General features: G+C 45.4%; 1 protein-coding gene across 2 annotated transcripts in view; it reads left to right on the plus strand.

Moving 5' to 3' along the window:
- MMD (monocyte to macrophage differentiation associated) overlaps nt 1-16,835 on the plus strand; it is an 81,521-nt gene that overhangs the window by 25,628 nt on the left and 39,058 nt on the right. The window lies entirely within an intron of this gene.

Genomic DNA, 16,835 nt, shown 5'->3' on the forward strand with positions numbered 1-16,835 from the left:
ATCAGCGAACTGAGCAATTCATGCAACTCGGGCAGAGCCGCTGAGAAGAGTTACTGGTTTAGCGCTATCGGCGTAACGTCAGAGCTGCAGACAATTACCGGCAGCGGGAGCACAACCGAACGGAAGGGTAAATTAACCACTTTTTAGAGTTAGATTTTCTATAACTGGAAAACTCCATTGAGGCATTATTCAGCTCTTCTCTCCTCAAAAGAAGGAGACCCAGTATAGCATGTAACCACATTTGCCTCCAGCATAGTTCCTTCTTCAGGGGTGGTATTCTGCAGAAAAAGAGGTGAGGGCACCGCCCAGTTGTCAATCTAGATCTACATTTCCATGCTGAGCATGGTACTTACTAATAATTACTAGTAAAAAATCATGCAAGGGGAGCTGATGGGTCTTCATTAGGTATTGTCATCAGCTTTACCCAAACCTAACTCCGATTTAACAGTAACATTTTGTGCCGCAGGGAGGTCCGCACCCCCTCCCCACACACAGACACACACACACACACATACAGAGAGGGCTTATGGAGTAGCAGGGAAGATAATTATATAGCAAGTTCCTTGGCTTGATCAAAAACGAGCTAAGCTAAAGATAAATAGGATTACAAAATATTCCCTATTGTTTCCCAGTGAGTGCGTTACGGCTTGGGCTGATGTGGCTCCATTTTCCCTTGTTTTCAGATTAGGCGGCTTGTCACCTGTTTGGGGATAAACACAGTCAGGATTTCCATAATCTAGCAGCTTTATTTAATTTTTTTTCTTAAATGTGTTCTCCAAAATCATCCTCAAGGAATTTCCACAATTCTTGTGTTTTTCTCAATTTCGAGCTTGACCACTGAATTTTTTTCCATGTCCACAATAATACATCTAGAATGAGGATTGAAGCATGAACCGTGTCTGAAAAGGTTAGGGACAAGGAATATCTACAGGTGGACGGGACATAAGGTTTGGGTAAAGGAATATTGGGCAGCAAGCCATGAAAACTGATTGGTTCAGAAAACGTGTTGGAGCCCTTTCAGCAGAATACAGACTTCTAGACAGCCATTGATGGTCCAGCGATATCAAGTTATGTTTGCTACATCTGTAATGATATTTTTAGGACCCGGAGTAGTGTTCCTCTCTCACTGGACATTCATAAATGAAATTACAAAGGGCCCCATGGCCCCTCAAAGTAAACCTTCAGATTAGTCTGCCAGGAAAATCTACCTTCTGTAAAGTCCAAAGTCTCTCCGTATGGTCCATCTACATTTCACGAGCTATTTTGGAACTTGTCTGTCACCCAGAACCAGTGCTTTGTCTAAATCCATTAATGGGGAAGTAAAGCTGCAGGGCTTTCGGATTTTAAGACCATTCATAGCATCTCTAATTTGCATTTCCAGAAAGTCCGGTAAGCCACCATTCTTTGCATTCACATCATTTGGATACCTGGCAAACAATGGGGATACTGTTAATGTAGTACAAGTAATTGTTCTCCAGGGCCGCTTCTGCCATGAGGTGGCCTGAGGTCTCTTTCGGAAGTCGGCAAAGTGCCAATCCCTGAGATACCTACTAGCGATGAGTTGAGCACTACCGTGCTCATAATGAGTAGATGGAAGCTCCAACGGGCATGACTCGTGTATCGAGTATATTGGAAATCAATGGGGAACTCGAGCATGGGAAGATCTTCTGAAAAATTGCTCCAGTTTCCCCTTGACTTCCATTATACCCGGTACACGCCCGTCGGAGCTTCCAACTAATCGTTACGAGTTCAGAGCACCCAATCATGGTAGTGCTCGCTCATCACTAATCCCTACCCAAAGCTCAGCCTTGGTAACACTGCATGGAGCAGGTCAAGAGTTGAACCCACTCCACCCCTCGTAGATGACCGCTATGTTCTGCATGTCTCACTAATCACATCAGCTGATGTCAGTCCCCTTCCCTGTCTAACAGATGAAAAAATAGCCCCATAAGTCCTCGTCTGTTTCTCTTTCCCATCTCTGGCAGCAGAAATAAGAAGCCCAAGTAGGTTTGGGTGAAGATAAGGGTACTTTCACACTTGCATTTATTTCCTTCCGTTACAATCCGCCCTTTTGGAAACCAGCGGAATCCATTAACGGATTCCGCTGTTTCCCATAGACTTGTATGGGTGACGGATTGTACCAAAAGGACCTGCGTTGCTTCCGCTGGGCGACGCTCCGTTGCTTCCGCCCAGCGGTAGGAACGCAGCATGTAACGTTATTTTGAGCAACGGAATCCTCTGGATTTCACTGCGCATGCTCTTCTTTTTTTAAATCAAACTTTATTTTGCCTCGCGGTGGCCGAACGTTCAGCTGAGCGCCCGGCCGTCGGCAAGTCACAGCGCTCAGCTGAGCGACCGGCCGCCAGCATGCCCGGCCGCCGGCAAGTCACACCGCTCAGCTGAGCGCCCGCCCGCCGGCATGCCCGGGCGCCGGCAAGTGACGGCGCTCAGCTGATCACCCGGTGGTCGGCTGCAGGGAGCGATCAGCTGATCGGCCGGCTACTGGGAGCGATCAGCTGATCACCCGGCGGTCGGCTGCAGGGAGCGATCAGCTGATCACTCGGCGGTCGGCTGCAGGGAGCGATCAGCTGATCACCCGGCGGCCGGCTACTGGGAGCGATCAGCTGATCACCCGGCGGCCGGCTACTGGGAGCGATCAGCTGATCACCCGGCGGCCGGCTACTGGGAGCGATCAGCTGATCACCCGGCGGTCGGCTGCAGGGAGCGATCAGCTGATCACCCGGCGGTCGGCTGCAGGGAGCGATCAGCTGATCACCCGGCGGTCGGCTGCAGGGAGCGATCAGCTGATCACCCAGCGGCCGGCTACTGGGAGCGATCAGCTGATCGTTCACAATAGTCTGCCGCTGGTAAAACTGTAAAAAAAAACAACAAAAAAAAAGAAAAACGAATTGCGTTGTTTTGCAGCATCCATTGCATCCGTTACACAACGCAATGCAACGGATACCGTTCAACGCAAGTGTGAAACTAGCCTAAGCAGAATAGAACTACTTTGTCGTCTCGAGCAGGTAAATTAAATAGTACGTATTTGCTCATTCTTTGGCAAGTAGGCAACTAGACTGCATTGTTGGGTCTCTATGCCATGAATGGTCTGATGATTCGGAGGTCTGGAGAGTGATCATGTGTGTCTACCAGCTCTCCGCTAAGTATGTGAATCTGCACATTGATATACTGTCAGTAAACTTAATAACGCTTCCATGGACCATCTTTTCTTTACATATAAATGGCAGTTCATGTGAAAGGTGTTAACAGGAACTATGCACATGAATGTGCCATAAAGTACTCACCATCTGCCACTAAAGAGTGTCCGGAGCTCTTACATTTGGCATGGCCAGAGCAGATATCAGCTGATCGGGGGTACCAGGGTGTCAGGACCCCACTGATTTCATATTGACGGCCTGTCACATGTTAGTCCTTGACAACGCCTTTATATTTTCTTGATCTGTACAATTACTACCATGTCTACTGTTTGGAAAACTCCTTTTAACCTAAAATACTTCTTGACCACAGCTCATGTAAAAAGTACAGTACATGAAGGTGTAGAAAGAAGATCAAGTAGACGTAGGAAGAAATTACAGTATACTGTGAGACCAAAAAAAAGATGTCCCTGTATAGAGTTGGTTTCTGAGTAGATATTCTCATATTATATTTCCACTGACCAGTGCTCAAAAACATCAAGGGAACACCTAAGCACCTCTGTATAACCCTGAGTTAATACTTCAGGGATATCAATCTGTATAGTTAGGAATAAACCCCGCAGCAGGATCGGTATCTGCTCCTTTATGCTTGGAGAATCTGGAGGCACACTGCCAGAGCCCAATAAAATGACCTCCGGCGGCTACTGTGTGAATATTTCTGACCAAATTGTCCGAAACAGACTCCACGAGAGTTGTCTGAGCACACAGTGTACTGTACTGGGACCATTGTTAACAAACCAACTTGATTGGCATCTTGTTTTCCTCACAGAAGAGAGAAGGTTTGAGCTCGAGTTCATGTGACAGATAAGAGTCTGGCGATGTCTTCATTAATGTTATATTGCTTTCAACATCTTCCAGCAGGGGTCACACAAACCTCCACGTGATAGCCAATGGTAGCTTTCAAATAGCGAAATTAAAGCCTCGGAGCCATTGTCAGAACTTTAACGTTGTTCTCCAAGAATTTAAAAAAGGCTCCTGTCATGTAATTCAAACAGCAGCCAGGCCTAGTCCCTAGGATGGGCTACAGTCTGAAGAAACTCCACTTCCGAGACCTGTGTTTCAGCTGATAGAGTATCAATATCGAAAACATATGTACTTTCATGAGTCAAGGACAAGGGCTGTGACATTATTTTTCCCCCACCTCAGTCCTCAGGGCTTAGTTAGCTGAGGAAAAGATTTATTTCTCCTGTCACACACGTCACACTCCGGTATATGTGCTCCTCTGTCACTTGAGACACAGGTCTCAGAAGCTGTGTTTCTTTAAACTGGAGCCTAACCTGACATTTGAATTTTGTGACATAGGCCATATTTTATAACCTTGGAGAACCCCTTTAAGCTAGTTCACTGGTGTAAAAAAAAAAAAAAGCCTTCTCTCATGTATTAAGAGTGTAAGGCTACTTTCACACATCCGGCTTGAGCTCTGCGGCTCAATCCGGCTGTGCAAGCTATGCAACGGATGCGGTGAAAACACCGCATCCTTTGCATAAGTTTTTCCTTTGCAGCCAGTCCGGTTTTTGCCGCTTGCGGCATGCTACTGAGCATGCGCAGTGGCAAAAACCGCATGCGGCGGCCGGATGCGGTTATTGCCGCATCCGGCCGCCATAGGCATGCATTGGAAAATGCGCCGCATCGGCCGAATGCGGCGCGATGCGGTTTTTTTTGCCGCACGAAAAAACGTGCCAGGCAACGTTCCATCCGGCCGCCGTATCGGCTAAATCTGCCGCATGCGGCAAAAACCGGACGGAACGCAAGGCCATGCGGCACAATGCGGCACTAATTAAAGTCTATGCAGGAAAATCGCAACCGGCACCAAAAAAAACGGTTGCGATTTTCCTGCAAAGTGCCGGATTGTGCCGCATAGCAAAAACCGGAGGTGTGAAGGCAGCCTAAGCAGTGCCTGAATGATAATACAGGTCTGGGAAGAAATCCCCCAGGACTCCATCCGCCATCTCATCAGGAGCATGTCCAGACATTGTCAGCAGTACAGACATGTAACATTTCTGGCGTGAGCTACACCGCTGAGGTAATGTAGCTTTTCATGAATAGGACTAGCGGGTGCCGTCCCACCCCGCCCCAAAAATGCTTTGCTCACTTCGGTAGATCTTGTCCCAAGACTAGTTCCAAGAGCGCAAATTAGTCCCAAGAGCGGGAAGAGCGTTAGTACGCCACAGGGGCGTACTAACATGCTGTTCAGTATCATCAGCGGTGCCACGTGTACCTGTGTTCGCTGTGACCGCGTTTCTGGATGCCAGGCACTTCCAGTCATGTACAGTATGAAGCCAAGTGTATGCGTCCTGGCTTCAGAGAGGCTATTGCACATGACTGGAAGTGCCCGGCATTTTGAAGTGTGAACACAGGTACATACAGCACCGCTGGTGACGCTGCATTGAATAGCATGTTAGTACACCCCTGTGGGTGTACTAACATACTATGAGGGTAGCTAGTCGGGGGATATAACTCCCTTGGGACTAGTCCCCCTGTTCATTAGCATAAGATAAAGTATCTTTAGAAATACTTTTTCTAAAGATCTCTTTATCTATGTTAGTGTATACAGGGACAGTTAGGCAGGGAATAGCACTATGCACCCAGAACTGCTCGTGGATCTCACTGCATATTCCACCTGACAAGTTCCCTTTTAAACTTAGAGAAGAAAAACTGTTAAGAAAATAAGGAACACATTTCTCGCATAGTAATTCCATGTTGTAATTTATAAAATGGCTCCAATTGGATCACTCACGGTAAAATAGTGCATCTTTAAAAGGTGTTCAGTATGTCTTATCACTGTGACTGCATCTATAGGATAACAATAGGTAATGGAACATTTTTGCTGGGCCTGTGTACTCATGCCTGTATATCATCGCCCACGCTGTGTGGAATGGAAGAATCCCTTATACAACATCAGACGTCGTCTTCAGCACTAGTAATTGTCTAGACCAGTATTTCGGTGCTTCCCTACAGTCTCCAAGTGATCTGTCTGCACCTGCCTGTGCAACACTAACGCAATGCAAGGTACTGCTGACCTCCGGCTGTGCCCGGGGGACAAGTTATGCAAATAGTTCTTATCCAAAAAGAACAGCTCAATACATATGAGCCTGTCCTGCTGTGAACATCCTGTAAAAAGCTGTACTATTATTCCACTTCTGTCTTTCCATTTGACTACCTTAAGTAATTTGTAATTTTTGTGCACCTACAGTCAGGGCCAGAAATATTTTGACAGTGACACAAGTTTTGTTATTTTAGCTGTTTACAAAAACATGTTCAGAAATACAATTATATATATAATATGGGCTGAAAGTGCACACTCCCAGCTGCAATATGAGAGTTTTCACATCCAAATCGGAGAAAGGGTTTAGGAATCATAGCTCTGTAATGCATAGCCTCCTCTTTTTCAAGGGACTCTAAGGGCTGCAATTAACTCTGAAGGCGTCTCCCTCGTTAACCTGTAATCAATGAAGTAGTTAAAAGGTCTGGGGTTGATTACAGGTGTGTGGTTTTGCATTTGGAAGCTGTTGCTGTGACCAGACAACATGCGGTCTAAGGAACTCTCAATTGAGGTGAAGCAGAACATCCTGAGGCTGAAAAAAAAAAGAAAAAATCCATCAGAGAGATAGCAGACATGCTTGGAGTAGCAAAATCAACAGTCGGGTACATTCTGAGAAAAAAGGAATTGACTGGTGAGCTTGGGAACTCAAAAAGGCCTAGGCGTCCACGGATGACAACAGTGGTGGATGATCGCCGCATACTTTCTTTGGTGAAGAAGAACCCGTTCACAGCATCAACTGAAGTTCAGAACACTCTCAGTGAAGTAGGTGTATCTGTCTCTAAGTCAACAGTAAAGAGAAGACTCCAGGAAAGTAAATACAAAGGGTTCACATCTAGATGCAAACCATTCATCAATTCCAAAAATAGACAGGCCAGAGTTAAATTTGCTGAAAAACACCTCATGAAGCCAGCTCAGTTCTGGAAAAGTATTCTATGGACAGATGAGACAAAGATCAACCTGTACCAGAATGATGGGAAGAAAAAAGTTTGGAGAAGAAAGGGAACGGCACATGATCCAAGGCACACCACATCCTCTGTAAAACATGGTGGAGGCAACGTGATGGCATGGGCATGCATGGCTTTCAATGGCACTGGCTCACGTGTGTTTATTGATGACATAACAGCAGACAAGAGTAGCCGGATGAATTCTGAAGTGTACCGGGATATACTTTCAGCCCAGATTCAGCCAAATGCCGCAAAGTTGATCGGACGGCGCTTCATAGTACAGATGGACAATGACCCCAAGCATACAGCCAAAGCTACCCAGGAGTTCATGAGTGCAAAAAAGTGGAACATTCTGCAATGGCCAAGTCAATCACCAGATCTTAACCCAATTGAGCATGCATTTCACGTGCTCAAATCCAGACTTAAGACGGAAAGACCCACAAACAAGCAAGACCTGAAGGCTGCGGCTGTAAAGGCCTGGCAAAGCATTAAGAAGGAGGAAACCCAGCGTTTGGTGATGTCCATGGGTTCCAGACTTAAGGCAGTGATTGCCTCCAAAGGATTCGCAACACAATATTGCAAATAAAAATATTTTGTTTGGGTTTGGTTTATTTGTCCAATTACTTTTGACCTCCTAAAATGTGGAGTGTTTGTAAAGAAATGTGTACAATTCCTACAATTTCTATCAGATATTTTTGTTCAAACCTTCAAATTAAACGTTACAATCTGCACTTGAATTCTGTTGTAGAGGTTTCATTTCAAATCCAATGTGGTGGCATGCAGAGCCCAACTCGCGAAAATTGTGTCACTGTCCAAATATTTCTGGACCTAACTGTAACTGCTAAAAACATGATGGTCAAAAATAATTTTCGGACAGCAGTCACCACCCTCAAAAAAAACCCCAATAAATAAAATTATATATATATATATATATATATATATATATATATGTGTATATATATCTCATTGGACCTGTCAGACTCTTCTCAAGATTACAATCAATCAGTCAAAAGGGAAAAAAAAAATATAATATATATATTATATATTTTTTTTTTTTTCCTTTTGACTGATTGTAATTTTGAGAAGTGTCTGACAGATGCAATGATAGTATGTTTGACAGGCACACTAAAGAGAAAGATGGCTTTATAGTGAACCTGACGGCTGATACATGCTGCCTAATCCATGACAGCATGAGTCAGCCACTGGCGGTACGATCACAGTCAGGTATATTTGACTATGACACACTGCGGCGTTTCATAGAACAACATACTTTAATGGCCGTCGAGTACCGAGCCGCGCTGTTGACTAGTCGTATAGGCTTCTCCCCGCCCGCTACCATTGGCTATCGGTTCTCTACTTACATGCGCGTATAGGCAGAGACCTGTCCCTCCAGGGCAACGGGCAGGAAGAACCACTGGGAACCAGACTGTCCAACTAGTCTCTAAAGTGGCTTAATCCCCGGTGGCCGTTAAAGTATATTTTCCAGTGAAACGCCGCAGTATTTCATAGTCAAATATACCACCCGGCCTCAGTGTCCAGCCCCGCCCTCTGCACACTCATTGGCTGGCAGTATTCTGCCCAGCACTGACCTCTCATCACTACAGAATTGGAAGTAAGAATCCCACACGGGCACACGGCGCTCTGCACCCCCTCCCCCTACACGGCGCTCTGCACCCCCTCCCCCTTTACGGCGCTCTGCACCACATCACACAGCGCTCTGCAGCCCATTGTAGCATTATACGCCCCCACCATGTAGGGAATAAATACATACTCGCCTTTCCTCGGTCCGCGCCATTGCTACTCGTTCGCCTGCTGTCTGTGCTATGGCCATATCAGCACAGTAGTGACGTCACCGCTGTACTGAACTGTCAGAGCAGACAGTGGGACAATGATGAGAATCAGCGCTGCGCTCCCTCTCATCAGTGCTTTGCAATGTATTGACATCTGTGATGCCCATACATTTGAACATGCGATCCTGAGCAGGGGGCCCGCTGCTGGCGGGCAACCACCACCAGGCCCATACCTTCAGCTCACGGATCCCACAGCAGTGGCGTGGGAGACTACGGAATGTGTGGGAGGGTGTGGGGGAAGGGGGGCGGGGACTCCGGCGCACTGTACATGCCCAGCAGGGCAGCTACATGACGTCGGCTATGATAAGCTGTCATAAGCTGCCCGTGTCGACGTATCATCACAGGAAGCAGCAAAATCACGGTAGGAGCGATCACATGACCACACAGAGTCGGGGGAGAGGGGCTGACAGCAAGGCAGGTAGGTAGTTGCTATCTACTTACCTTCCCCAATGTAGCCCAATAGTACAATAAACAAAAATAAAGCCCGCTACACACGCTTCAATATATCTCACAATCCGTCGTTGGGGTCAAGTTGTAAGTGACGCACATCCGGCATCGTTTGTGAGGTATCTGCGTGTGACAGCTACATGCGATCAGGATTGAACGCAAAACCGTTGATCGCAAACACATCGTATCATTCTCTAGAATTGAGCGTTTTGTTGCACGAACCTAGTCAATTGTAACGTGTGACATCCCTCATACGATTTTGGTGTCTGATGCTATGTGCGCAGGTGTGCGCTCTGCACCGCAGCTTCAAAAAGGTCTGCTTCAGAGCGCAGCTGAAAAGCTGCGTTCTGAAGCGCCTCACAATGTCTGTCATGCACTAATCTGTCAGTCCGTCACTATCTCTGTCCCTCACTCTCAGTCCATGTCAGTCTATCCCCCTCTCTCATATACTCACCGATCCCCGATCCCTGGCGCTGCACGGCATTCACACTGCTCCGGCGGCTTTTACTGTTTTGAAAAAGCCGGCCGCCCATTAAACAATTTCGTATTCCCTGCTTTCCCCGCCCACCAGCGCCTATGATTGGTTACAGTGAGACACGCCCCCACTCTGAGTGACAGGTGTCACACTGCACCCAATCACAGCAGCCGGTGGGCGTGTCTATACTGTGTAGTGAAATAAATAATTAAATAATTTAAAAAAACGGCGTGCGGTTCCCCCCATTTTTAAAACCAGCCAGATAAAGCCATACGGCTGAAGGCTGGTATTCTCAGGATGGGGAGCTCCACGTTATGGGGAGCCCCCCACCCTAACAATATTAGCCAACAGCCGCCCAGAATTGCCGCATACATAATATGCGACAGTTCTGGGACTGTACCCGGCTCTTCCCGATTTACCCTGGTGCCGTTGGCAAATCGGGGTAATAAGGAGTTATTGGCAGCCCATAGCTGCCAATAAGTCCTAGATTAATCATGTCAGGCGTCTATGAGACACCCTCCATGATTAATCTGTAAGTTACAGTAAATAAACACACACCCGAAAAAATCCTTTATTAGAAATAAAAACACACACATATACCCTGGTTCACCACTTTAATCTGCCCCAAAAAGCCCTCCTTGTCCGGCGTAATCCAGGATGATCCAGCGTCGCTTCCACCGCAGCTGCATGGAGGTGACCGGAGCTGCAGCAGACACAGCCGCTCCGGTCACCTCCATGCAGCAAATGAACACAGCCGCGCGATCAGCTGCTGTCACTGAGGTTACCCGCGGCCACCGCTGCATCCACCGGTGGCCGCGGGTAACCTCAGTGACAGCAGCTGATCGCGCGGCTGTGTTCATTTGCTGCATGGAGGTGACCGGAGCGGCTGTGTCTGCTGCGGCTCCGGTCACCTCCATGCAGCTGCGGTGGAAGCGACGCTGGATCATCCTGGATTACGCCGGACAAGGAGGGCTTTTTGGGGCAGATTAAAGTGGTGAACCAGGGTATATGTGTGTGTTTTTATTTCTAATAAAGGATTTTTTCGGGTGTGTGTTTATTTACTGTAACTTACAGATTAATCATGGAGGGTGTCTCATAGACGCCTGACATGATTAATCTAGGACTTATTGGCAGCTATGGGCTGCCAATAACTCCTTATTACCCCGATTTGCCAACGGCACCAGGGTAAATCGGGAAGAGCCGGGTACAGTCCCAGAACTGTCGCATATTATGTATGCGGCAATTCTGGGCGGCTGTTGGCTGATATTGTTAGGGTGGGGGGCTCCCCATAACGTGGAGCTCCCCATCCTGAGAATACCAGCCTTCAGCCGTATGGCTTTATCTGGCTGGTTTTAAAAATGGGGGGAACCGCACGCCGTTTTTTTAAATTATTTAATTATTTATTTCACTACACAGTATAGACACGCCCACCGGCTGCTGTGATTGGGTGCAGTGTGACACCTGTCACTCAGAGTGGGGGCGTGTCTCACTGTAACCAATCATAGGCGCTGGTGGGCGGGGAAAGCAGGGAATACGAAATTGTTTAATGGGCGGCCGGCTTTTTCAAAACAGTAAAAGCCGCCGGAGCAGTGTGAATGCCGTGCAGCGCCGGGGATCGGGGATCGGTGAGTATGAGAGAGGGCTGCTCAATTCACTTACTCAGGAGTTTAGCGGTCACCGGTGAGTCCTTCACAGGTGACCGCTAATCAGGACGCGACACAGACAGAGCCGCAGCATGACAATGAAGTCGGGTGAGGTTCACCCGAGTTCATTCTGACAGTGTGGCTCTGTCTGTGTCTGCTGTCATCTGCCATTCAGCTCTGCTACATGGCTGTCTGTGTCTGCTGTCAGCGGCCATGTAGCAGAGCTGAATGGCAGATGACATAGTAAAAACGCATCCCACATTACACACGCTTGGCAAGTCAATAAATAAAAAAAAAAAAAGGTGCTCAATGCATACGTCACAGAACACATGATCTAAAGGATCGCACACAAAATTGACCAATTTAACATAGACTACTAACGCTCGTGTGACAGCAAATGAACGACCAACGTGAAATCTCATAGATCCCGTATGCAACCTGGGCGTGTCACATCGCAAATGCGATTGTACAACTAATTGCAACGTGTAAAGTGGGCTTAAGCCGGATAACCCCTTTTTAAATTTCGGTCGATATTTATGAAATTATTCAAGTTATGAAGAAAACATCAACAATTTTACAAAACATGTAAATATTTTGTAATTTTGAAACTTCATTTTGATGCCCATAAACCAGAGAGATCACACAAAATGATTAATAAAGAACACTTCCCACATGACTTGTCAGCAATTTCTAATTTTTCCCAAAAAAATTACAAAACTAATATTTTTTTTTAAGGAGCACATCACTTTTGAAGCTCAGAGAGGAAGAAGCGCAGAAGTGCAGCACAGCTTCTGCATTTTCACAAGGGGAAATGGGTAAAAACTGGCACCAATATTTGTCTCTCCATTTCTGCTGCATATGGCAATACCTCACATTTGGCCACATCGCAGGGCTCAGAAGCACTATTTGACTCTTGGGCACAAATTTTTCTAGAATAGTTTGCAGACTCCATACACAGAGCCCCTATCTGGCAGAATTCCCTCAAGTGACCCCATTTTGGAAATTATACCACTCTGTGAATTTATCTACACTGTGTGCAGAATTATTAGGCAAGTTGTATTTTAGAAGATTTTTTTTATTATTGATCAACAACTATGTTCTCAATCAACCCAAAAGAATCATAAATATCAAAGCTTAATATATTTGGAAGTTTTTTTTTCTTCTTAGATTTGGCGATCTTAGGAGGATATCTGTTTTAGCAGGTAGCTATTACTGTGCAGAATTATTAAGCAACTTAATAAAAACCAAATATATTCCCATCTCACTTGTTTATTTTCACCAGGTAAACCAATATAACTGCACAAAATTTAGTGAATAAACATTTCTGCCATGCAAAAACAAAGCCCAAAAAAATAGTGACCACCTTTCTTTATGATGACACTCAACAGCCTACCATCCATAGATTCTGTCAGTTGCTTGATCTGTTTACGATCAACATTGTGTGCAGCAGTCATCACAGCCTCCCAGATACTGTTCCGAGAGGTGTACTGTTTTCCCTCCCTGTAGATCTCACATTTTATGAGGGACCACAGGTTCTCTATGGGGTTCAGATCAGGTGAACAAGGGGGCCATGTCATTATTTTTTCATCTCCAGGCTGTGGAGTAGTTGGATGCATGTGATGGAGCATTGTCCTGCATGAAAATCATGTTTTTCTTGAACGATACCAACTTCTTCCTGTACCATTGCTTGAAGAAGTTGTCTTCCAAAAACTGGCAGTAGGTCTGGGAGTTGAGCTTCACTTCATCATCAATCCGAAAAGGTCCCACAAGTTCATCTTTGATGATACCAGCCCATACTAGTACCTTGCTGGCGTCTGAGTCGGAGTGGAGCTCTCTGCCCTTTACTGATCAGCCTCTGGCCCGTCCATCTGGCCCATCAAGAGTCACTCTCATTTCATCAGTCCATAAAACCTTTGAAAAATCAGTCTTAAGATATTTCTTGGCCCAGTCTTGACGTTTTATCTTATGTTTTTCTTGTTCAAAGGTGGTCGTTTTTCAGCCTTCCTTACCTTGGCCATGTCCCTGAGTATGGCACACCTTGTGCTTTTTGATACTCCAGTAATGTTGCAGCTCTGAAATCATCTTGGCAGCTTCACGCTTGATTTTCCTCAATTCATGGGCAGTTATTTTGTGCCTTTTTTGCCCAACACGCTTCCTGTGACCCTGTTTGGTATTCGCCATGAAACACTTGATTGTTCGGTGATCACGCTTCAAAAGTTTGGCAATTTCAAGACTGCTGCATCCCTCTGCAAGACATCTCACAATTTTGGACTTTTCAGAGCCTGTCAAATCTCTCTTCTGACCTATTTTACCAAAGTAAAGGAAGTTGCCTAATAATTAAGCACACCTTATGTAGGGTGTTGATGTCATTACACCACACCCCTCCTCATTACAGAGATGCACATCACCTGATTTACTTAATTGGTAGTTGGCTCTCAAGCCTATACAGCTTGGAGTAGGACAACATGTATAAAAAGCATCATGTGATCAAAACACTCATTTGCCTAATAATTCTGCACACCGTGTATAGCTGTAGTGACAATTTTGACTCCATGGGTGTTTTCCGAAGCAAGTAGCTATGTTACAGAGGGAAAATTACAAATCTGCCATTGTAGTGCCCAGTACATTGTAGTTGCCCGTACATTGTGCTCGGCTCGTTCTTCTGGAGACATGCGCCCCATTAATTAAATGGGCTCTATTCACAGCAGTAATGCCAAACATGTGGACCTTAAATGTTGTTCAGACACACTGTATGGCTCACAACGGAGGGGGGCATTTGAATTTGGGAACATAGATTCTGGATAATAGCAAGGACTAAAACATAACTTTTAATAATACATACATTAAAAGGGTACCAAAGTGCTAGTGCATGAATTGTGCAAACAACAATAAAAGGTGATGCCAGAATGGCAATAACTCAGAACAATCTCACCCAGATCTTCTCCATGGATAAGATTGGACACCGGTCCTGGGTTGATCACTGGCTGGAAGGAGCAGGGCAATGCGACGGGTGACGCAGGAGAGAGAAAAAGATCAAGATCCACCTGCAGTGGCAGGGATCAATACAGGCTAGTGGATCAAAGAAGACCTATGTGCCCGGCCTGGGTTTCTCTCTCCTGCCATTGCAGGCTGATTGCTCTCCCCTGAGGAACTCTTTTTATTAAGAGGGAAACGCGTCGGGAGTATATTTTCATTTTTGTGGTTGTGGGGCAGACAACTTATTTGGGGCTGCCCTTGTCAGGGCGGAAGTCTACTCACGGGGCACGACAGGGTTTGTTATCCCATCACCCGTCGCATTGCCCTGCTCCTTCCAGCCAGTGATCAACCCAGGACCGGTGTCCAATCTTATCCATGGAGAAGATCTGGGTGAGATTGTTCTGAGTTATTGCCATTCTGGCATCACCTTTTATTGTTGTTTGCACAATTCATGCACTAGCACTTTGGTACCCTTTTAATGTATGTATTATTAAAAGTTATGTTTTAGTCCTTGCTATTATCCACTATTATATTGGACTATTGGGCTATATTTTCTATTTGACAGAATCTGCTAGAACATAGATTCTGGTAGGTTTCTTCTTGGGGAGGGAAACCATAGCACTTTTCCAGATCCTTTGTGTCACTAGTAACATAAAAAAACCCTATATTTCCATTGACAGATGACAGACCTGAGTGGGGACTTAGTTGTATTATTATTTTTTTGTGGATTGAGTTGAAACTTTTATTGGTAACATTTTAAATAAAATTTTGGATCACATTTATCTGTGCTCTAGGCTAAGCACTTACATCAGGGTTTCAATATATATCTCGTGATTCAGATGAAAACCCCCCAAGGGATATACCGTGTTCACTATAATGAAGCAGCAGAGTTTTTCCGCTTTTACACAATTTTATTTTTTTTATTTTTTTTTTTACTAGAAAAACAAATTGTTTTTGCATCGCTTTGTTGTAAGAACTATAACTTTTTTTTATTTTTCCTCAGCTGAATGGGGGCTTGTTTTTTTTTGCTGGGCACGATGACATTTTCAGCATTACAATCTTTATATGTATCTTATTGATTGCACATTATTTAGTTTATTTTGGCGGTATGATGAAAAAGCTTAGTATTTTTGTCACGCGATTACATTGTAAAGGTGCCGATTGCATGGGCGCACATTCCCTCTCTTAGCCACCTAAGTGCTGTGGTCACAATTGATCTCAGCATTTAGGGGGTTAAACAGCCAGGAGTGGTGCAGGCACCACGCCTGGATTGACAGTCACAGTTCGGTTTTCGCTTAAGCTGAGCTTCTGGCATGATCGTGCGGGCATATTCTCTGTGCCCTGCACAGTTGCTTTTTTCTCTTTAACTGCACTGCTTGAGTGGTGCTTTAAATCTAAGTTCCCTGCCCCTTGTCTTATACTTACCCTTTGGTGGCTTCATTTTCAATCACTGCCACTCTGGTCAGTCCCTGGCTATTTGTGACCTGCCGGCCGCTCTCCAGTATTTGCTGCAGCGTGCCGAAGGTCACAAATCAATACGAGTCTATGAGAGCCTTGTTCTGGCTGTCATAGACTTGTAATGAAAGCTTGTGACGTAACTACTGGCTTCCACCACGTCAGAAGTAAAAGTCATAAGATGGCTTCACGGGACCGGAGTGGCGCCGAAAAAGCATGAAAAACGGCAGAGGGTGAGTATAAGAAAGTGGGTAGGGGGCTTACATTTAAAGTGCTGCTCCAGCACTCAAAAAACCATTGGAGTGCTGCTTTAACTTTGTAATGTAAAGGGAAAGTTTTGACATTTTATGTATATACGGTATATTTTCAGACTTGGAAAAATTACTGACTGATGAAACTGATCCAAAACACTGATGAATTCTGACCGTTTTCTGTTCACATGAATAAGAAAGACGTCTTCTGCAGGCTGAATAGACTTTTAGCAGCATTTTTTTTTTAAGATGGTTTTTGCTTTTATGTCAATGCACACAATGTATATTTAGTGAAGATAGTGTTCCTTCCCTCTGCCTCCTACATTGATGCACCGTGCCTCTGGCAGACCTCAACGGCATTCACGGTCTCCGTAGGTCTGTGCGTCTGTTTACTTGGTGCCAGCTTGGATAATGGATCCTGGAAAATAACAACTTGGACAATGGATTGTGCTGCCTATATTTAGAAGAGGACATTATGCCTAGTACTAAATGTTATGGTGTGCTTCAGTACTGAAAGGACCAAAATTACACTCCAT

This window comes from Anomaloglossus baeobatrachus, chromosome 5 (genome assembly GCF_048569485.1).
Source record: "Anomaloglossus baeobatrachus isolate aAnoBae1 chromosome 5, aAnoBae1.hap1, whole genome shotgun sequence".
NCBI classification, from domain to species: Eukaryota; Metazoa; Chordata; class Amphibia; order Anura; family Aromobatidae; genus Anomaloglossus; species Anomaloglossus baeobatrachus.